Source organism: Dendrobates tinctorius, unplaced genomic scaffold (genome assembly GCF_039654945.1).
Source record: "Dendrobates tinctorius isolate UK_male_01 unplaced genomic scaffold, ASM3965494v1 ptg000151l, whole genome shotgun sequence".
In the NCBI taxonomy this organism is placed as follows: domain Eukaryota; kingdom Metazoa; phylum Chordata; class Amphibia; order Anura; family Dendrobatidae; genus Dendrobates; species Dendrobates tinctorius.
Window position 1 is genome coordinate 15,919,118 of NW_027361818.1, and position 22,870 is coordinate 15,941,987.

A 22,870-nucleotide genomic window follows, 5' to 3' on the forward strand; every position below is an offset into this window, starting at 1 on the left:
TTAACCCTCCGTCAGGCGCAATAGATCTGACAGGCACACAGTAATTAGTTTCACTTCTCTCTCCTTGCCCACTTATCAGAAAACCCCACCCCTCCTAGTTATCTCCTGACTACAGGCTCTGTGAAACCTGATATCACAGTGACTCAGCAGACCTTCTAGTGAGCAGATATCAACACTTTGGCTTCTCAGGCACATTGCGCCTGATTTCAACACAAATTGAAAGGTTAGTATTTTCTTTTTTTATTCATCACGATTGTGTATTTAGCTTGTTTTATGAAGGATTAATGCTAAGTTAGTGTACATAAGTACTGTTTTCTTAGACAAAAGGAGGGTGGCTTCTAAGGCACATTGCGCCCTAACACATACTCTTTCTCTCTTGCTTCAGATTTTCTGCTGCAATGGCCAGAAAACAGTATGATTCATCTAAACCCCTTCATTTAGAAGAAATGAAGATTTTTTTGTTAGAAGATGATGAGGAAGAACCAGCAGTAACTGAGGATTTAGAGGAATCTAGTGACATTTCATCTGAAGATGAGGTAGCAGAATGTAACACTGATTCTGGAACACTGATTCTGAAACTATTGTTCGGTTCACTAACCAGTATATTGACACAATCAAAGAGCAATTCTCCAGGGAGAGGGACATCAAAAACACTGATGTGATTGAACTCAAGGCATTTATTGGCTTGTTATACCTAGCTGGTGCTTTCAGAGCAAATAGGCAAAGTTTGGAGGAGCTGTGGGGGACAGACGGTGATGGCATCGAAAAATTCAGCCTTGTGATGAATCTGAAACGATTCAAAGTCCTGATCCGTTGCCTCCGTTTCGATGATCGAAGTACCCGGACAGAACGAAAAGGTTATGACCGGCTTGCACCAATTCGGGACATATTTCAACAATTTATTATGAATTGTCAAAAAAGCTATTGCCCGGGGCAAAACCTCACTATTGATGAGATGCTTCCAGTTTTCCGTGGAAGATGTGGTTTTCGGCAATATATACCATCAAAGCCAAACAAATATGGAATTAAAATTTTTGCCATGGTTGATGCAAGGATGATGTACACTATGAACATGGAAGTTTATTGTGGAAGACAGCCACCAGGTCCTTTCAATGTGAGCAACAAGCCTAGTGATGTGGTAAAGAGAATTGCTGAGCCAATGTTTGGATCTGGTCGAAATATCACTGCTGACAACTGGTTTACTGACTTTGATCTGATTGATTTTTTAAAAACAAAAAAGCTGTCATATGTGGGAACTGTTAGAAAAAACAAAAGGCAGTTGCCGCCAGATTTTCTATATACAAAAGGCAAACAACAGTATAGCACTATGTTTGGGTTCAGTAATGGAAAGATTTTAGTTTCTTACATCCCACGTGAGAGGAAAAATGTGATTTTGGTCTCTTCATTACATAATGATTACACCATTGATCCAGAGTCTGGGGAGCTAAGGAAACCAGAAATCATAACTTTTTATAATTTGACCAAAAGCGGCGTTGACACTGCTGACCAAATGTGTGGCAATTTCAATGTAAGTCGAAATACCAAACGCTGGCCGATGGTAATCTTCTTTACAATGCTGAATGTGGGTGGCATCAACTCACAAGTAATTTACCTCGGTAATGAACTTAAACAAATGCGCAGAAGAATGTACCTAAAACAATTGGCTAATGAACTGGTGAGTGGAGAGCTAAGCCTAAGAAGTACAAAGACGGTTGGAATGCCCCTTGCTCTGCAACACCGGTTGAAGAGATATCGTCCCAAGGACGTTCCAGAACAAACACCGACTCTGCCACCTTCTAAAAGACGCAGTTGTACTACCTGCTCATTTGTATCTGGTTTCAGAAGGCTTTCTAAATATGACTGCAAAATATGTAAAGAATCAATCTGCCTTTCCCATGCAACTTTCGTCTGCCAGCCTTGCTTCTCTAAGTGTACCTGTGCTGCTTCTGCTGCAATTGAAACCACTGAAGATGAGTAGAAAATAATTAAGTAACATCTAAGTGCAATATCCTTTAAGTTTTTTTCCATAATTTTATATTTAAGCAATAGTTAAGTAAAGATAACTGGAGCCTATTTGGCGGTACTACCGAAAAGTGGTACTTTTAGTTTTAATAAGTTTATGGTTAATAAATGGGTTTTTTTGCATCTGATTTGGTGTAATCTCTTTTAATACATTCCTATGAAGGTCACTGACTACTTCTATAGTCCTGAAATTGAAATATGTAGCTACTACAGGTGGTTTTCTGACCTGTGCTTGTCAGGCACATTGCGCATGAACTGAGGAGAATCTATATTGCGCCTGACGGAGGGTTAAAATAGGCATTGTGACTTTTAGAGTTCCACGTTCATAAATGAAACAGGATGTATCTGATGATGTGTCACACACCAAATGGCCACATAAGGTTGTAAAATGTTAAAAAGACATTTCCATGTGAATGCATTTGTCTTGGTTGAAAGCAATGCTAAAGTTCAAAAACGCATCAAAAACGCTACGTGTGAACATAGCACAAGGTGTGGAGGAACATTTTTGTTTTCAACTATTTATTTTGCCTTATATACATGTCATTACCCTGGAAAGGATGTTCCTTAACATATTTCCCAGGAAAATCCTTTTTTCATGTTTTATTGTGAGTCTGTAAAAGTGGTGTAAGACTCTGACAACATTGTTCACAGTAGTGACCTGGGGGTCAGAAATGCTTCCAGGAGTCTTTCTCATGCTGTTCCCATGTTATTTGAGCACTGTCCCCATTGAATTCTGCTTTTTCTAGTCCCTCTGCAGACCGCCGGGGGAGCCACGCGAAAAATGCTTGAGTTTCCGATTGACTTACATTGGGCTCGTTGTTCTGTCCGAGTACCCGAGTATTCCAATATGCTGCACCCAAGCAACAAGCACCTGAGCATTTTAGTGCTTGCCCATCACTAACTGTGACTTGGCCGTTGTTAGCTGCCTCATCATGAGCACAGCTCCTGAGGTAACCGGGGAGGATGGCAAGATGCACAGGGATCATAAGGAAGGTGGTTGTGTGTAGCTAATCAGTGTCACGATGGACGATGATATGGTCGGTGATAGTTGCCCCCTGAGTGGCATTGCTTCAAAGTAATAATGGAGGTTGGAATTGTCTTATCCCCAGCTCATCTAGATGGTGGGAAAGTGTTTCTCACAACCAGTCATAGGGAGGAGAAAGTGTGTTTCAGAGCCTGTCAGGAGGGTGGAAAATTAAAGTGCACAGCATGTCAGAGGGATGGGAAAGTGTAGACTACAGCCTGTCAGGGTAGTGGTAAAGCGATATCCATAGTCTATGATGGGGATGGGAAAGTAGGTTCCCCAGTCTGTCATGATGGTGGGAAGGTGTGTCCAATAGTCTTTCTGGGTGGTAGGAAAGCAGGATCCCTAATCTGTCAGGGTGGAGGGAATGTGAATTCCACAGCCTATCAGAGTGGTGGAAAAGCAGTCTGTCAGGGTGGTGGGAAGGAGCATCCCACAGATTGTCAGAGTGATGGAAATGAAGTATAGACAGTTCAACAGAGTGGTGGAAAAGTTGCGACCGCAGCCTGCCAGACAAATGGGAAAGCATTGTTTTTCACTGGGGCGATAGCTTCTGTCACACAAAGCCAGAGAGCTCAGAATGCATGTAACCATCTGTTTTCTGGACCGACATCATCCAGTGGGATGAAAGGATCAGTTACTGGCCCAGAGCAGGTTCCAGAGGGATCTTGTAAGGGTGGGGTCTTATTGTCACTTTTGGCTACTGCAAGCCAGAATTTTCAGACCTGTCTGGTCATTCTGAGAGACCAATTGGGAAGAAAATCTCTGAATCCGTGAAGAAGAGGGTGCTGTGGGATCTAGGACATGTGTGTCACAAGGTAAGCTTGGGGTGAGATCTGTAAATCAATTCCCCATGTTGGGAATCTTATCATTTTCTGAAACTGAAGCCACATGCCATGTCCATTCCCTTTATGAGTCCTCAAGAGGAGATGTTTGGGTGTAACTTAGGTGCTGATTAGTGATGAGTAGTGTTGAGCGATACCACCCGATACTGAAAAATATCGGATCGGAATGGATCGGCCGATCTAAAAAAAAGTATCGGGTATCGCCGATTCCGATCCCGGAAGTCCCATTCAAGTCAATGGAACAGAAATATCGGAATTAAAAAAAAAACATTTTTTCCCTGTAGGTTAATTCTACATGAACAAAAACAACTAATAATAATGTTGAATGTATTGTGGGAGGTGTAGGAGACATAGAGCTTTAGCCCAATCAAATGGAATAGCAGTAATTTTTTGTTTTTTAAGAAGTTCGTAGTTACAAAGATATTGACTATGTTAAAGTCTTTAATATTTTGTCAGATATGTATGTTTCACTACTTCCATGCTCTTCACCTTCTTTTTTACTTCTCCCACACTTTCTCCTTCATCATCCTCAGCAGCATCTTTTTCATCAACTTCTTCTTCACCTTATTCATCTTCTTCTTCTTCACCTTCTTCCTATTTTTTTTTTTTACATTCTTCATATTCTTCTTATTCAACTATTATTCTTCTTCATATTCTACTTCTTCATCTTCTTCCTATTCTTCTTCATCATATTCTTATTTGTGTCAGGCATTCCTGCAGTTGTAATCTATAACAGTTTCAAGATTACACCTTCCGTTCAACCTGTCACAAAAGACTTACAGCAGGTTTTGTCCGCGTTCAGTTGGGCCTGCAGCAGCAGGCCTTTTCCAGGGGCACCACGAGGATGAACGGACTCACCCCCATACACTGCTTAGTCTTCTTCTGCTTATAAATTAGATAATATCATTTGCTCAGACTTTTAGTCTTTTGCTTAATGTTATTCTGCTTTTGGCTTTTATGCTTCTTGTTCTTCTGTCTCTTGTTGTTCTGCATCTTGGTGGTTGGCTTCATGTTCTTTGTCCTCTTGGTCATCTTCTTCAGGGTCATCATTTAGGTATTCTTCTGTGTGGTCTTCAGGGTCGTCGTCTTCAGGGTCATTGTCAGGGAGATCCAGAGTGAGAATCAAAAACCATTTCCACAAGCTTGAACTTGGAAAAGTAGCAGAAGGTACAAGAAGGCTGAGGAACAGCCGAGAACCTGCTGACGGTGCTGGAACCCGGATGGGTAGCAGAAGGAACAATAGCAAATGGAACTAGCGAGGACCAGCTGACGGTGCTGGAACCCGGAGGGGCAGCAGAAGTAACAAGAGCCAATGGCACAACTGTGGACCAGCTGACGGTGCTGGAACAAGGCTACTAAGCAGGAGGTACCTGTGCTACAAAGCACTACCAAGGACCACCAGACGTTGCTGGAACTCGGATACCAAGAAGGAGGCACCTAGGCCAAAGGCTCTGCCGAGAACCAGCTGACGGTGCTGGAACCTGGATGGGTAGCAGAAGGAACAATAGCAAATGGAACTAGCGAGGACCAGCTGACGGTGCTGGAACCCGGATGGGTAGCAGAAGGAACAATAGCAAATGGAACTAGCGACGACCAGCTGACGGTGCTGGAACCCGGAGGGGCAGCAGAATGAACAAGAGCCAATGGCACAACTGTGGACCAGCTGACGGTGCTGGAACACGGTTACTAAGCAGGAGGTACCTGTGCTACAAAGCACTACCAAGGACCAGCAGACGTTGCTGGAACTCGGATACCAAGAAGGAGGCACCTAGGCCAAAGGCTCTGCCGAGAACCAGCTGACGGTGCTGGAACCCGGATGGGTAGCAGAAGGAACAATAGCAAATGGAACTAGCGAGGACCAGCTGACGGTGCTGGAACCCGGAGGGACAGCAGAAGAAGCAAGAGCCAATGGCACAACTGTGGACCAGCTGACGGTGCTGGAACACGGTTACTAAGCAGGAGGTACCTGTGCTACAAAGCACTACCAAGGACCAGCAGACGTTGCTGGAACTCGGATACCAAGAAGGAGGCACCTAGGCCAAAGGCTCTGCCGAGAACCAGCTGACGGTGCTGGAACCCGGATGGGTAGCAGAAGGAACAATAGCAAATGGAACAAGCGAGGACCAGCTGATGGTGCTGGAACCCGGAGGGGCAGCAGAAGGAACGAGAGCCAATGGCACAACTGTGGACCAGCTGACGGTGCTGGAACACGGTTACTAAGCAGGAGGTACCTGTGCTACAAAGCACTACCAAGGACCAGCAGACGTTGCTGGAACTTGGATACCAAGAAGGAGGCACCTAGGCCAAAGGCACTGCCAAGATCCAGCTGACAGTGCTGGAACCCGGATGGGTAGCAGAAGGAACAATAGCAAATGGAACTAGCGAGGACCAGCTGACGGTGCTGGAACCCGGAGGGGCAGCAGAAGGAACAAGAGCCAATGGCACAACTGTGGACCAGCTGATGGTGCTGGAACACGGTTACTAAGCAGGAGGTACCTGTGCTACAAAGCACTACCAAGGACCAGCAGACATTGCTGGAACTCGGATACCAAGAAGGAGGCACCTAGGCCAAAGGCACTGCCGAGAACAAGCTGACGGTGCTGGAACCCGGATGGGTAGCAGAAGGTACCCAGGAAAAAGATAAAGTTGCAAGGCCGTGAGCTGGCCGCAGTTTCCGAAACCCACAGTCCTACAGGGGATGCTTGTCCTATTGGCACTACGGAACCAGCCTTTATTACCAGAACCCTCTGCCCACATAGGAAGCAACAAAACTGCAGGCACCATAGACTCGGCTAACCCGACCGCAAAACGACAGGACAACGTATTGGTGGCAAAGTGACGTTGACACTACCCGGAAACAGCAGGTGTGCTGGAACCAGGCTGGGCAGGAGGGAGTGCCCGTGCCAAAGACACTTCTGAGCAGCAACTGGCGATGTTGGAGCCCAGGATCAATCACGGAGCAGGCTGAGGCCTACTTGGAGCAAGTTTTACATCGGTTGTACACTACAACTGATTGTAACCGTGCTCCACTTAGGCCTCTGGCTCCACTGTCTCTAGTATTTCCCCTGGCCTCCAACCCCGCAAGTTGCTGCTCTGAAGTGACATCTGCCCAATTCACACTTGTTCCTGGGTTACAGGGGCTCAGTCACGTCAGTTGATCCCCTGATGTGTGTCCGGCAAGGTTTCCTGCTCAGTCCTCATTCACACTACTAGTAATGGGAATGTGGACAGAGCAGGAGACAATGCTGGACACACATCAGGGGATCTACTGACGTGACAGAGCCCCTGTAACCCAGGAACAAGTGTGGATTGTGCAGACGCCACTTCAGAGCAGCAACTGGCGGGGTTGGAGGCCAGGGAAAATACTAGAGACAGTAGTGCCAGAGGCCTAAGTGGACCATGGTTAAAAATCAGTAGTAGTGTGACTGTGTAGGCAGCAGGAGACTTTGCCATCCACACAGCAGGGGAGCAGCTGGCGTTACTGAACCCTACTGACACAGGAGCGAGTGTTTCTATCTGTGCAGACAGCACTTCCAAGCTACAACTGGCTGTGTTGGAGCCCAGGATCAATGCTCCGAGCAGACTGAGGCCTACTTGGAGCAAGTAGAAAATAAGATGTTGCGTGATTTTGGAGGCAGCAGGAGACTTTGCTATTCGCACAGCAGGGGAACAGCAGGCGTTACAGAACCCCACTGACACCGGAGCGAGTGTTTCTATCTGTGCGGACAGCACTTCCAAGCTACAACTGGCTGTGTTGGAGCCCAGGATCGATGCTCCGAGCAGGCTGAGGCCTACTTGGAGCAAGTAGAAAATAAGATGTTGCATGATTTTGGAGGCAGCAGGAGACTTTGCCATCCGCACAGCAGGGGAACAGCAGGCATTACTGAACCCCACTGACACCGGAGCGAGTGTTTCTATCTGTGCGGACAGCACTTCCAAGCTACAACTGGCTGTGTTGGAGCCCAGGATGAAGCATGCAGCAGGCAGAGGCCAACTTGCAGCTGGTTTTATAGAGGTTGTAGACTGCTACTGATTGTAACCTTGCTCCACTATGGCCTCCGGTTCCACTGTGTCTAGTATTTCCCCTGGCCTCCAACCACACAAGTTGCTGCTCTGAAGTGGCGTCTAGACAATCCATGCTAGTTCCTGGGTTACAGGGGCTCAGTCACATCAGTTGATCCCCTGATGTGTGTCCGGCAAGGTTTCCTGCTCAGTCCTCATTCACAGTACTAGTAATGGGAATGTGGACAGAGCAGGAGACCTTGCCGGACACACATCAGGGGATCAACTGACGTGACTGAGCCCCAGTAACTCAGGAACAAGTGTGGATTGTGCAGATGCCACTACAGAGCAGCAACTGGCGGGGTTGGAGGCCAGGGGAAAAATTAGAGACAGTGGAGCCAGAGGCCTAAGTGGAGCACGGTTAAAAAACAGTAGTAGTTTGAATGTGGATGGAGCAGGAGACATTGCCGTCTACACAGCAGGGGAACAGCTGGCGTTTCTGAACCCCACTAACACAGGAGCTAGTGTGTTGTTCTCTGGGAAGATGACACTTCTGAACACGAACTGGCATTGTTGGAGCCCAGATTGAGACATGGAGCAGGCTGAGGCCTAATGTTTTGGGCCTGTGGAGTCTGCAGGAGATATTGCCGTCTACACAGCTGGGGAACAGCTGGCGTTTCTGAACCCCACTAACACAGGAGCTAGTGTGTTGTTCTCTGGGAAGACGACACTTCTGAACACCAGCTAGCGTTGTTGGAGCCCAGGTTGAGGCATGGAGCAGGCTGAGGCCTGATGTTTTGGGCCTGTGGAGTCAGCAGGAGACATTGCCATCTACACAGCAGGGGAACAGCTGGCGTTTCTGAACCCCACTAACACAGGAGCTAGTTTGTTGTTCTCTGGGAAGACGACACTTCTGAACACCAACTGGCGTTGTTGGAGCCCAGGTTGAGACATGGAGCAGGCTGAGGCCTCATGATTTGGGCCTGTGGAGTCAGCAGGAGGCATTGCCGTCTACACAGCAGGGGAACAGCTGGCGTTTCTGAACCTCACTAACACAGGAGCTAGTGAGTTGTTCTCTAGGAAGATGGCACTTCTGAACACCAACTGGTGTTGTTGGAGCCCAGGGTGAGGCATGCAGCAGGCAGAGGCCAACTTGCAACTGGTTTTATAGAGGTTGTAGACTACTACTGATTGTAACCGTGCTCCACTTAGGCCTCTTTCTCCACTGTCTCTAGTATTTCCCCTGGCCTCCAACCCCGCCAGTTACAGCTCTGAAGTGGCGTCAGCACAATCCACATTTGTTCCTGGGGTACAGGGGCTCTGTCACGTCTGTGGAACCCCTGATGTGTGTCCGGCAAGGTCTCCTGCTCTGTCCACATTCCCACTACTAGTAATGGGAATGTGGACAGAGCAGGAGACCTGGCCGGAAACACATCAGGGGATCAACTGACGTGACTGAGCCCCAGTAACTCAGGAACAAGTGTGGTTTGTGCAGACACCACTTCAGAGCAGAAACTGGCGGGGTTGGAGGCCAGGGGAAATACTAGAGACAGTGAAGCCAGAGGCCTAAGTGGATCACGGTTAAAAATCAGTAGGAGTTTGAATGTGGATGGAGCAGGAGACTTTGCCGTCCACACAGCAGGGGAGCAGCTGGCGTTACTGAACCCCACTAACACAGGATCTAGTGTGTTTTTCTCTGTGAAGACGGCACTTCTGAACACCAACTGGCGTTGTTGGAGCCCAGGTTGAGGCATGGAGCAGGCTGAGGCCTGATATTGTTGGCATGTGGAGGCAGCAGGAGACTTCGCCGTCTACACAGCAGGGGAACAGCTGGCATTACTGAACCCCACTAACACAGGAGCTAGTGTGTTTTTCTCTGTGAAGACGGCACTTCTGAACACCAACTAGCGGGGTTGGAGCCCAGGTTGAGGCATGGAGCAGGCTGAGGCCTGATGTTTTTGGCATGTGGATGGAGCTGGAGACTTTGCCGTCTATACAGCAGGGGAACAGCTAGCGTTACTGAACCCCACTAACACAGGAGCTAGTGTGTTTTTCTCTGTGAAGATGGCGCTTCTGAACACCAACTAGCATTGTTGGAGCCCAGGTGGAGGCATGGAGCAGGCTGAGGCCTGATGTTGTTGGCATGTGGAGGCAGCAGGAGATTTTGCCGTCTACACAGCAGGGGAACAGCTGGCATTATTGAACCCCACTAACACAGGAGCTAGTGTGTTTTTCTCTGTGAAGACGGCACCTCTGAACACCAACTAGCGTTGTTGGAGCTCAGGTTGAAGCATGGAGCAGGCTGAGGCCTGATGTTGTTGGTATGTGGAGGCAGCAGGAGTCTTTGCCGTCTACATAGGAGGGGAACAGCTGGCATTACTGAACCCCACTAACACAGGAGCTAGTGTGTTTTTCTCTGTGAAGACAGCACTTCTGAACACCAACTGGCGTTGTTGGAGCCCAGGATGAGGCATGCAGCATGCAGAGGCCAACTTGCAGCTGGTTTTATAGAGGTTGTAAACTACTACTGATTGTAACCGTGCTACACTTAGGCCTCTGGCTCCACTGTCTCTAGTATTTCCCCTGGCCTCCAACCCCGCCAGTTACAGCTCTGAAGTGGCATCAGCACAATCCACACTTGTTCCTGGGTTACAGGGGCTCTGTCACATCAGTGGATCCCCTGATGTGTGTCCGGCAAGGTCTCCTGCTCTGTCCACATTCCCACTACTAGTAATGAGAATGTGGACAGAGCTGGAGACCTTGCCGGACACACATCAGGGAATCAACCGACGTGACTGAGCCCAAGCAACACAGGAACAAGTATGGATTGAGCAGACGCCACTTCAGAGCAGCAACTGGCGGGGTTGGAGGCCAGGGGAAATACTAGAGACAGTGAAGCCAGAGGCCTAAGTGGAGCACGGTTAAAAATCAGTAGGAGTTTGAATGTGGATGGAGCAGGAGACTTTGCCGTCCACACAGCAGGGGAGCAGCTAGTGTTACTGAACCCCACTAACACAGGAGCTAGTGTGTTTTTCTCTGTGCAGACGACACATCTGAGTGACAACTGACTGTGTTGAAGCCCAGGGATTATAGTTCAAGTGGTAGAAACATGAACACAACAGGAGACCTGGATACAGTTGCCAACCAATTATTTAGTCGGGAAGAGGACTGGCAAATTCTGGAGAGATCCAGGCATTGTCCATTTTCAGAAAAGTAAGCCAGTCGACGTTATCGGAAGATAGTCGCGTGCGACGGTCTGTTAGTACACCACCTGCAGCACTAAAGACGCGTTCCAATAATACACTGGCAGCAGGGCAAGCCAGCACCTCCAATGCATGCTGGCTAAACTCTGGCCGTGTATCCAGCTTAGAGACCCAAAACTTGAAGGGGGAAGAGCCATCTGGGAGTACACTGACAGGGCAAGACATGTAGTCTGTCACAATCTGACGGAAACGTTGCCTCCTGCTGACTGGAGCCGTCTGTGATGGTGTAGACAATTGTGGCGGACACACAAAACTTTGCCACATTTGGGCCATAGTGGTCTTGCCTTGTGCTGAGGCACTGCCTCTGCTCACTCTTTGTGCCGAATTTCCTCCACTGCCTCGATGCACAGAGCTGCTTTGTAAAGCACTAGCAACACTGCTGTCGGGTGGAATGGAAAACATGATGGACTGCACCAGTGTGTCTTGGTACTCCCGCAGTTTGCGCTCCCGGTTCAACGTTGGTATGAGGCTTTGTAAGTTGTCCCGGTAGCGAGGATCTAGGAGGGTGTACACCCAATAATCAGCCGTGTAGAGAATGTGGGCGATGTGGCTGTCGTTTCTCAGGCACTGCAGCATGAAATCAACCATGTGCTGCAGAATCCCAACTGCCAAAGAACCGCTGTGCCCTGCTTGAGGCGTGATCTCTGCCTGCTCTGCATCACCCCACCCTCGCTGTACATGCTGACTAGAGCTATGTGTACCTCCCTCCTCTGGAGACATGTCTTCCTCCTCCATCGACTCCTCCTCATCCTCCTCACAAAGTGTCCCCTGCCTAGGCCTTTGTGAGGAACCACGTAGCGCAGACTGTTCAGAAGCAGATGACATTTGGGACTCCTCATCCTCCACCTCTTCAAAAACCTCATCCCTTAGTGCTTGCAGTGTTTTATGAAGCAGGCAGATAAGGGGGACAGTCATGCTGACTAGTGCATCATCTGCGCTTGCCATCCGCATGGAATCATCGAAGGCACGCAAAACGAGGCAGATGTCCTTCATAGAGGCCCACTCAGTGGTGCTGAAGTGTGACCGGAGCACAGTGCGACTTGTTTGCGCCTGATGCAGCTGGTACTCCATGACTGCTGCCTGCTGCTCACACAAACGTGCCAACATATGTAACGTTGACTTCCACCTGGTGGGTAGGTCACATATGATGCGATGTTCCGGAAGGCGTAATCGGCGCTGCAGAGCAGCAAGGCGTGATCTTGCCGTGCTGGAACGTCGCAAGGGAGCGCACTCTATGCAGACCTTGTGCAGCAGTGCATAAAGATCCGGATAGTCCCTCAGAAAGCTCTGCACGACCAAGTTCAGCACCTGTGCCAGACATGGGATGTGAGTGAGGTTTCCTAGGCCAAGAGTTGCCACCAGATTTCGGCCATTGTCACACACTAACAAGCCCGGCTGGTGATTCGCTGGCACAAACCACACGTCGCTCTCCTGCTTGATGGCATTCCAGAGCTCCTGTGCTGTGTGGCTTCGATTCCCCAAAGAAATTAATTTGAGTACGGCCTGTTGACGTTTGGCCACGACTGTGCTCATATCGGTTGTAACAGGCTCCTGCTGCGCTGTTTCTGAGGAACTTGAGTAGGAGGAGGAGAGTATGTGTGCAGACTGGATTCCTGCAATCCGTGGAGTTGGCAGAACACGTACAGCGCCACTCTCCAGATCTGTACCAGGCTCCACAACATTGACCCAATTGGCAGTGAGGGAAAGGTATCGTCCCTGTCCATGGATACTGGTCCATGCATCGGTGGTCAGGTAGACCTTGCTACTAACGGCGTTTAGTAGCTCATGTTTTATTTTTCCCTCCACATGTTTCTGCAGGGCAGGGATGGCTCGCCTGCTGAAATAAAAGCGGCTGGGCATGGTGTATTGTGGGACTGCTAATGTCATTAAGTCCCGGAAGGTGTCAGTCTCCACCAGCCTCAATGAGAGCATTTCAAGTGCCAGTAGTTTGGCAAAGCCAGCATTCAGAGCCTGTGCTCGGGGATGGTTTGCCGAGCATGGCCGCCTTTTATCCCATGCCTGTGCTACTGATGGCTGTCGAGTAGACTGGGAGTGTGAAGATGACTGGGAACGTGGTGCTGTGGGTGGAATGTCACAGGGTCTCCGGACAACAGTGCCAGAGGTTCTTCCTTGGCGATCCTGTGAGGAAGCCGAACCAGCTGTGTGTGAGCTGGAGGAAGAGGCCCCAACACGAGCTGAAGAGGTGGTAGGTGGTGCTGTACGTTGGCCTACGTCTTCAGTGTGTCTGTGTAACTTCACCTCGTGCTTGGTCCGCACATGTTTCCACATATTAGTGGTATTGAGGTTGCTGACATTTTTCCCTCTTTTGACTCTCTGATGACACAGCTTGCATTTGACAAAGCAAATGTCATCTGCAACTGTGTCAAAAAAGGACCACGCACTGCAAGTCTTGGGAGCGCCCGTTTTGCCTTTTGAAAGAGGAATGCTCCTAACGGGTGCCTAAGTGGAGGCTATAGGCAACCAAGTCTGCCTCCTCCCTCTCCCTCCTGTTTTGGCCGTTCGGGGAATCTCTTCCTCAGAGTTGCTCCCACTAGAGTTGAGCGACTTTTGGTTTTTTAGGGTCGAATTTCGTTTCGTGAAACCCGACTTTTCCAAATGTCGGGTCGAGCAAGATCGTCCGATTATAAAGAAAAGTCGGGGTCGTCCCGAAACACGAAACCCAATGTAAGTCAATGGGGAATAAAAGTCGGCAGTGAGAGGAGGACAGGAAACACACCTACAGTGCCCATTTGAATGCCAAAAGCATCAATTCTTCTTACTTAAGCTTGTCAACCTTAATTAACTTCATAATACAAGTTACGCACTGAAAAATGGGGGTTATTTGGCTAAAGTTGTGGGGGGGGAGGGCTGGCTGCAGGTTTTCATGTGCCCTGGGCGAAAGAGCGCCCCTTTAACACATACCACAACTCATCATGCTCCGATACGGCAGAGAAATAGCGGTATAGTACAATGAAAAATACCTCACTTTTTACATCTCATGACGAGGCCCATCTATTTCTCCATACAGAATCATTGGTCCCATATAATGTTTGAAACAGTATATGATGAGCTCCACATAATGCTACAGTATATGTTGGTCCCCATGGATGAAGCTCCACTGTCTTATGGGCCCAAATAATGCTCCAAACATAATGGGCCCCATTTCTAATGCTCTAGTGTATAATGGGCCCTGTAAATGCTGCTCCAGTGTCTGATGTCCACCTTTGGAATGTTCCAGTGTATGGTGGGCCCCATCTATCATTCTCCAGAGTATAGTGCTCCCCAAAAATTGCTGTCCCAACATTGAAAACAATCAAATAAGTCTCCTCGCTAGGGAATCCCTGTACTAGTCTAGACTCCTCGTCGTCCCCATCTTCCATCTCACTGTACAGTATTTCAACTTTGCAAGTGCTGTGATCCTGGGCAAGCAGGGGGGGCCCACTCGTTGGCGACGGCACTTTCACAGGGCCCCTGATAGTACGGTGGTGTGTCTGATGGCGGGTGGGCCGAACCTGCACTTTCATCTGCAGCTTCCTCTTTGTCACCGTGTAAGATGGAACTGTATATGGGAAGGGTAACCTGAGTTTCATCAGGGTCAGATTCAGGCCGGGTAGCGTGCGAGGGGAATGTAGTGGTCTGGGTCAATGTACCAGCAGATTCATCGAGCAGTGGCTGGGCATCAGTGCACTTGTGTCGCCCCCAGGAGTACGGTCGCCACAGTGGCATTACCTTCTTCCTAGGGAGTGTGATGTCATGCTTGGGAGCAACGAAGGATCTCTCTAGCAGGTTAACTGATTGGGCGGCGTTATTCCCACGAGTCATGACCCTCCAAACAGCGTTCATGAAGGCAAAGTGTTTGTTTTACGTGGGCAGTATGGTTGCAAAGCTGAACCTTAAAGGAATGTCCAGAAGGGCACCACCAGGAGTGGAGCCTATGGTTAAATTCGACTCCACCTGGGAAACCTCAACCATGCCAGCTACAGAACAGATGCACACATTGCAAGCTTAATTCCATTAACGAACGAGACTCCGACATGCCCCGCGGTCCGAGTCCGGCTTACTAGAGGGACACGTGAGGCTCTGGCACATGAGATTGGCCAATAACTGGTGTGTCCGTGGCTGCATGTGCGCTACACTGAAAAGGCCAGCGTTTGTCGCTTACAGGTGCAGATAACCCGCTGAACAACGTTAGTGATGGGGATCACTGATTACAATTATTACCCGCGAACAATGATTACCCAGTAAGTGCAGGTCAACCGCAGTTCCGGAATTAGGCCTAATCGTCATTCCTGAAAAAATGAAAAACTTACGTGTGCAAACCACAGGTGCTGTAGCTTGCTTAAAAGCTTGCAAGCCATTCTCACGCCCAGTATGGATTACACGTGATTGCACAAAGGTGAGAAAGGGTACCGTATCCCCAGATAACATGTATGGATAGCGTACACATTCAAAATATATGTCTATACAGCAGGAGGCAGGCTCAGACGGTGTTAGGCCCAGTATGGATTGCACGTGATTGCACAAAGGTTAGAAAGGGTACCGTATCCCCGGATAACATGTATGGATAGCGTACACATTCAAAATATATGTCTATACAGCAGGAGGCAGGCTCAGACGGTGTTAGGCCCAGTATGGATTGCACGTGATTGCACAAAGGTTAGAAAGGGTACCGTATCCCCAGATAACATGTATGGATAGCGTAAACATTCAAAATATATGTCTATACATCAGGAGGCAGGCTCAGACGGTGTTAGGCCCAGTATGGATTGCACGTGATTGCACAAAGGTTAGAAAGGGTACCGTATCCCCGGATAACATGTATGGATAGCGTACACATTCAAAATATATGTCTATACATCAGGAGGCAGGCTCAGACGGTGTTAGGCCCAGTATGGATTGCACGTGATTGCACAAAGGTTAGAAATGGTACCGTATCCCCAGATAACATGTATGGATAGCGTACACATTCAAAATATATGTCTATACATCAGGAGGCAGGGTCAGACGGTGTGAGGCCCAGTATGGATTGCACGTGATTGCACAAAGGTTAGAAAGGGTACCGTATCCCCGGATAACATGTATGGATAGCGTACACATTCAAAATATATGTCTATACATCAGGAGGCAGGCTCAGACGGTGTTAGGCCCAGTATGGATTGCATGTGATTGCACAAAGGTTAGAAATGGTACCGTATCCCCAGATAACATGTATGGATAGCGTACACATTCAAAATATATGTCTATACATCAGGAGGCAGGCTCAGACGGTGTGAGGCCCAGTATGGATTGCACGTGATTGCACAAAGGTTAGAAAGGGTACCGTATCCCCGGATAACATGTATGGATAGCGTACACATTCAAAATATATGTCTATACATCAGGAGGCAGGCTCAGACGGTGTCAGGCATAGTATGGATTGCACGTGATTGCACAAAGGTTAGAAAGGGTACCGTTTCCCCGAATAACATGTATGGATAGCGTACACATTCAAAATATATGTCTATACATCAGGAGGCAGGCTCAGATGGTGTCAGACCCAGTAAGGATTGCACGTGATTGCACAAAGGTTAGAAAGGGTACCGTATCCCCGGACAACATGTATGGATAGCGTACACGTTCAAAATATATGTCTCAGGAGGCAGGCTCAGACGGTGTTAGGCCCAGTATGGATTGCAGGTGATTGCACAAAGGTTAGAAAGGGTACCGTATCCCCAGATAACATGTATGGATAGCGTACACATTCAAAATATATGTCTATACATCAGGAGGCAGGCTCAGACGGTGTCAGGCCCTGTATGGATTGCACATGATTGCACAAAGGTTAGAAAGGGTACCGTATCCCCAGATAACATGTATGGATAGCGTACACATTCAAAATATATGTCTATACATCAGGAGGCAGGCTCAGACGGTGTCAGGCCCAGTATGGATTGCACGTGATTGCACAAAGGTTAGAAAGGGTACCGTATCCCTGGATAACATATATGGATAGCGTACACATTCAAAATATATGTCTCAGGAGGCAGGCTCAGATGGTGTTAGGCTCAGTATGGACTGCACGTGATTGCACAAAGGTTAGAAAGGGTACCGTATCCCCAGATAACATGTATGGATAGCGTACACATTTAAAATATATGTCTATACATCAGGAGGCAGGCTCAGACGGTGTTAGACCCAGTATGGATTGCACGTGATTGCACAAAGGTTAGAAAGGGTACCGTATCCCTGGATAACATGTATGGATAGTGTACACATTCAAAATATATGTCTATACATCAGGAGGCAGGCTCAGATGGTGTCAGGCACAGTATGGATTTGACGGCCCAGATTACACAGGGGAGGAGCAGGGAGAGGTAAAGATTGCAAATGCTGGGGCCCTGCCCAAGCAAGGGGGGCCCACTCGTGGGCGTCGGTACTGGCACTGGGCCCCTCATAGTACAGCGGTGTGTCTGACGGCGGGTGTGCACCACCACCGTCAGAGACACTTGATTGCACTATGAGGGACCCTGTGCCAGTGCCCGCGCCCAAGAGTCGGCCTACCCACCTGTCCAGGGCAACGGCACTCGCACGTTGTTGTGTGCTAGGTGGTGACCCCGGCCATGGGGGGGGAGGCAGCACAGTTAGGGAGCTTTAGAAAGTGGCATATGTTGATGTTGGACATTCCGCTGATGCAAAAGGCGAAATAGGTGAAGTCCCAGGAAGAGGTGGACCAAAGCAAGCCATTTTTCTGTCACCCTATGTGTCATCAGGGGAAGGTGGGACAAAATCCTTGGAAACCCATGCATGGTTCATTTTAATGAAGGTTAGATCATCCACATTTTGGGTTGACAAACGGGTCCTTTTTTCTGTCAGGATTGATTCAGCTGCACTGAAGACTCTTTCCGATAGCACACTTGCAGCTGGGCAAGCGAGCTCCTGCAAGGCATATTGGGCCAATTCAGGCCAGGTGTCCAGTTTAGCGGCCCAATAGTCAAAGGGGAATGACCTGTGTGGGAGAACATCGATATGGGAGGAAAAGTAGTTTGTAACCATAGTTGACAACTGCTGTCTCCTGTCACTTTCCATCGATGCAGTATTACCAGTTGTGTGAGCGGTATTTGAAAAATCAGTCCACAACATTGTCATGAAACCCCTGTCTCCAACACCACTTGTGTTGTGTGCACCACGAACACCTCTGCCAAGCTGCCCCCGGCCCGTACGGCTCGTGTGAGAACCATCACCGCTGCTGTGTGCTGGGAATGCCTCAAGCAACCGATTTACCAGAGTTGCTTGTTTATTAGCCAATATTAGGTCAAGGTTCTCCTGTGGCTTGATGTTTTGTAATTTGCCTTTATAGCGTGGATCCAGGATGCTGGCCAACCAGTAGTCGTCATCGTTCATCATTTTGGCAATGCGGGGGTCCCTTTTTAGGATCTGCAAGGCATAATCTGACATGTGGGCCAATGTTCCCGGTGTCAATGATGCACTGAGAGTGCTGGGTGGAGGAGCACTTTCTGGCAAATCCACATTCCTCCAGTCATGCACAAACCCTGTACCAGACCTTGCCACACCAACATTTTCACTTGCCCCACGAGATGCATCCTCCTCCCCTAAGTAATCATCCCCATCATCATCCTCCTCCTCCTCTTCTTCCTCCACCTCGTCCAGGAGAGGTCCCTGAGCAGACAATGGCTGAATGTCATCAAGGATTCCCTCCTCCTCTTCCTCCTCATCAAAATTGGCTGCAGACGCCTGCTCATTAAGGTGCGTCAAAGTTTGCATGAGCAGACGCATAAGTGGGATGCTCATGCTTAGGATGGCGTCATCTGCGCTTACCAGCCGTGTGCATTCCTCAAAACACTGAAGGACTTTACAGAGGTCTTTCAGCTTCGACCACTGCACACCTGTCAACTCCATGTCTGCTCTCAAAGTGCCTGGCCGTGTATCCTCCCACAAATGCATTATGGCCTGCCTCTGCTCGCACAGCCGCTCCACCATGTGCAGGGTGGAGTTCCACCTTGTTGCAATGTCGATAATGAGGCGGTGGTTGGGAAGGTGGAGCAATCGCTGCAGCTTCTGCATACGAACGGAGTGTACAGGCGACCGGCGGATGTGCGCGCACAGTCTTCGCACCTTCTGGAGCAGGGCTGTTAACTCCGGATAATTTTTGAGGAAGCACTGCACCACCAGGTTCAAGGTGTGAGCCAAGCAAGGTATGTGGCTGAGTTTTGAAAGGGCTTTGGCTGCCACAAAATTACGGCCGTTATCACTAACTACCTTGCCTGCCTCAAGATGTACACTGCCCAGCCAGTTTGTCGCTTCAAGTACTCGGCCAGCACCTCGGCGGTGTGTCTGTTGCCCAAACACATCATCTGCAACACAGCCTGCTGACGCTTTCCACTAGCTGCTCGATAGGGGGACACACCGTGTGCAACAGTGGCAGCTGCAGATGGAGTGCTCGTACGACTGCGCTCTGTGGACGAGCTTTCGCTTCTGGAGGAGGAGGAGGAGGAGGAGGGTCGAACGCCTACAGCCAACTGTTTCCTATACCGTGGGCTAGGCAGCACTGTCCCACCACCGCTGTCCCCTGTGGACCCTGCATCCACCACATTAACCCAGTGCGCAGTGATGGACACGTAACGGCCCTGGCCATGCCGACTGGACCATGCATCAGTTGTGAGGTGCACCTTTCCTCTCACTGACTGCTTGAGTGCATGGACAATGCGGTCTTTCACATGATGGTGGAGGGCTGGGATGGCTTTGCGAGAGAAGAAGTGGCGACTGGGTAGGTCATAGCGTGGTACTGCATAGGCCATGAGTTCGCGGAAAGCTGTGCTTTCCACCAACCGAAAGGGCATCATCTCAAACGAGATTAGTTTGGCAATGTGGGCGTTCAAACCCAGTGTACGCGGATGAGAGACTGAGTACTTTCTTGACCTACTCATAGTGTCTGGGAGGGTGAGCTGGACTTGAGAGCTGCATATGGTGGAAGTAGCGGTGGACAGGGCGGACTGAGAGAGGGTTGATGATGGTGATGGAGTTGGTGTTCTTTCTGATGGCCTAGAATCAGTCTTTCGTTGATATAACAGTGGGATTCCCTGACTGCTGTGGCCTTGCAACGACACCTCAACATTTGCTGCTGTGCTAACCGGTGGGCTTACAGTGGGGGAAACAATGTAGCGTTGCTGACTACCTTCGTTGTGATCAGTTGCACATGTGGCACTTGAGGTTTGGTGTTGTGTCCACGCTTGCAAGTGCATGCTGGTTAAATGTCTAAGCATGCAACTGGTATTCAAATTTTTCAGATTTTTCCCTCGGCTAAAGGTCTTTGCGCACTTCTTACAGATAACCTTGGCCTGATCATGAGGATTTTGTTCAAAAAAGTGCCACACTGCACTCTTCCTACTTTGGCAGACATTTTGCGGCCTAGCACGCTGTGATCTTTTGACCCTCTGGACAAGCTGTCCAGCAACTCTTTTGATGTTTGGAACCTGTCTTTGGAGTGCTACGGGCCTGCCAGATAGCAGCTGTTGCGATGTCGATGTCTGCTGTGGATGGTCCTCATCTGAGCTATTGGAAGCAGCACCCTCTTCCCCCAATGGATGCCAATCTGGGTCAACAACTGGGTCATCCATCACCTCCTCTTCTATGTCATGTGCACCTTCCTCTGTGTCACCGTGTATGGTGGTATAGTGTGCGGGAAGGGGCACCTGAGTCTCATCAGGGTCAGAATCTGGCTCTGTACACTGCGAGGACAATGTAGTGCTCTGAGTGAATGTACCAGCAGAATCATCCATCAGCGGCTGTGCATCAGTGCACTCCATGTCAGATTCATCTTGGCCTGGGTAATTCACCATTTGACTTGATAATCCAGGCATGGTATGTGAAAACAGCTCCATGGAGTAATAATCAGTAGTATGGCCTGCGTCATCCTTCAATCTTGGTTGGGGTGAAGGACACAAGGAAAGGTGTGGTTCATGAACATGAGCCTCCAATGACGACTCAGTGCTTTTACTTTTTACAACTGAAGAAGAGGAGGCGATAGAGCTGGAGGCTGAGTCAGCAATGTAAGACAAAACTTTTTCCTGATGCTCTGGCTTTAAAAGCGGTTTGCCAACTCCTAGAAAACTAAGCGTTCGAGGCCTTATGTAGCCAGACGATGACGCAGGCTCAAAACCTAATGCATTCGGTCCTATTTTGCTCTTGCCACTACCATCAGATCCACCACCAACATCATCATTACCAGCTGCCAACCCCCGCCCAATTCCACGGCCTCTTCCACCAGCCTTCCTCATTTTTGGTAGAAATGTAGACAAGATCCAACAAACTATATAGTAATGTAAAACAAGGTACAATGTGTCTATAGGACAGGGGAGATTTTGAATTTCTGCAGACACTTGTGGATAGTTTTGGATTATGTGAGGCCCACTGATATCTGAGCGCTATGTGACAGGCTCGATGGCACAGCTGTGACCAAAGTGACTAGAGGATAAGGGAGATTTTGAATCTCTGCACACACTTTTAGACACTGGACACTTTTGGATTGTGTGAGGCCCAATGAATATCTGAGCGCTATGTGATAGGCTCGATGGCACAGCTGTGACCAAAGTGACTAGAGGATAAGGGAGATTTTGAATCTCTGCACACACTTTTGGACACTGGACACTTTTGGATTGTGTGAGGCCCACTGATATCTGAGCGCTATGTGACAGGCTCGATGGCACAGCTGTGACCAAAGTGACTAGAGGATAAGGGAGATTTTGAATCTCTGCACACACTTTTGGACACTGGACACTTTTGGATTGTGTGAGGCCCAATGAATATCTGAGCGCTATGTGACAGGCTCGATGGCACAGCTGTGAACAAAGTGACTAGAGGATAAGGGAGATTTTGAATTTCTGCAGACACTTTTGGACACTGGACACTTTTGGATTGTGTGAGGCCCAATGAATATCTGAGCGCTATGTGACAGGCTCGATAGCACAGCTGTGACCAAAGTGACTAGATGATAAGGGAGATTTTGAATCTCTGCACACACTTTTGGACACTGGACACTTTTGGATTGTGTGAGGCCCACTGATATCTGAGCGCTATGTCACAGGCTCGATGGCACAGCTGTGACCAAAGTGACTAGAGGATAAGGGAGATTTTGAATCTCTGCACACACTTTTGGACACTGGACACTTTTGGATTGTGTGAGGCCCAATGAATATCTGAGCGCTATGTGACAGGCTCGATGGCACAGCTGTGACCAAAGTGACTAGAGGATAAGGGAGATTTTGAATCTCTGCACACACTTTTGGACACTGGACACTTTTGGATTGTGTGAGGCCCACTGATATCTGAGCGCTATGTGACAGGCTCGATGGCACAGCTGTGACCAAAGTGACTAGAGGATAAGGGAGATTTTGAATCTCTGCACACACTTTTGGACACTGGACACTTTTGGATTGTGTGAGGCCCAATGAATATCTGAGCGCTATGTGACAGGCTCGATGGCACAGCTGTGAACAAAGTGACTAGAGGATAAGGGAGATTTTGAATTTCTGCAGACACTTTTGGACACTGGACACTTTTGGATTGTGTGAGGCCCAATGAATATCTGAGCGCTATGTGACAGGCTCGATGGCACAGCTGTGACCAAAGTGACTAGAGGATAAGGGAGATTTTGAATCTCTGCACACACTTTTGGACACTGGACACTTTTGGATTGTGTGAGGCCCACTGATATCTGA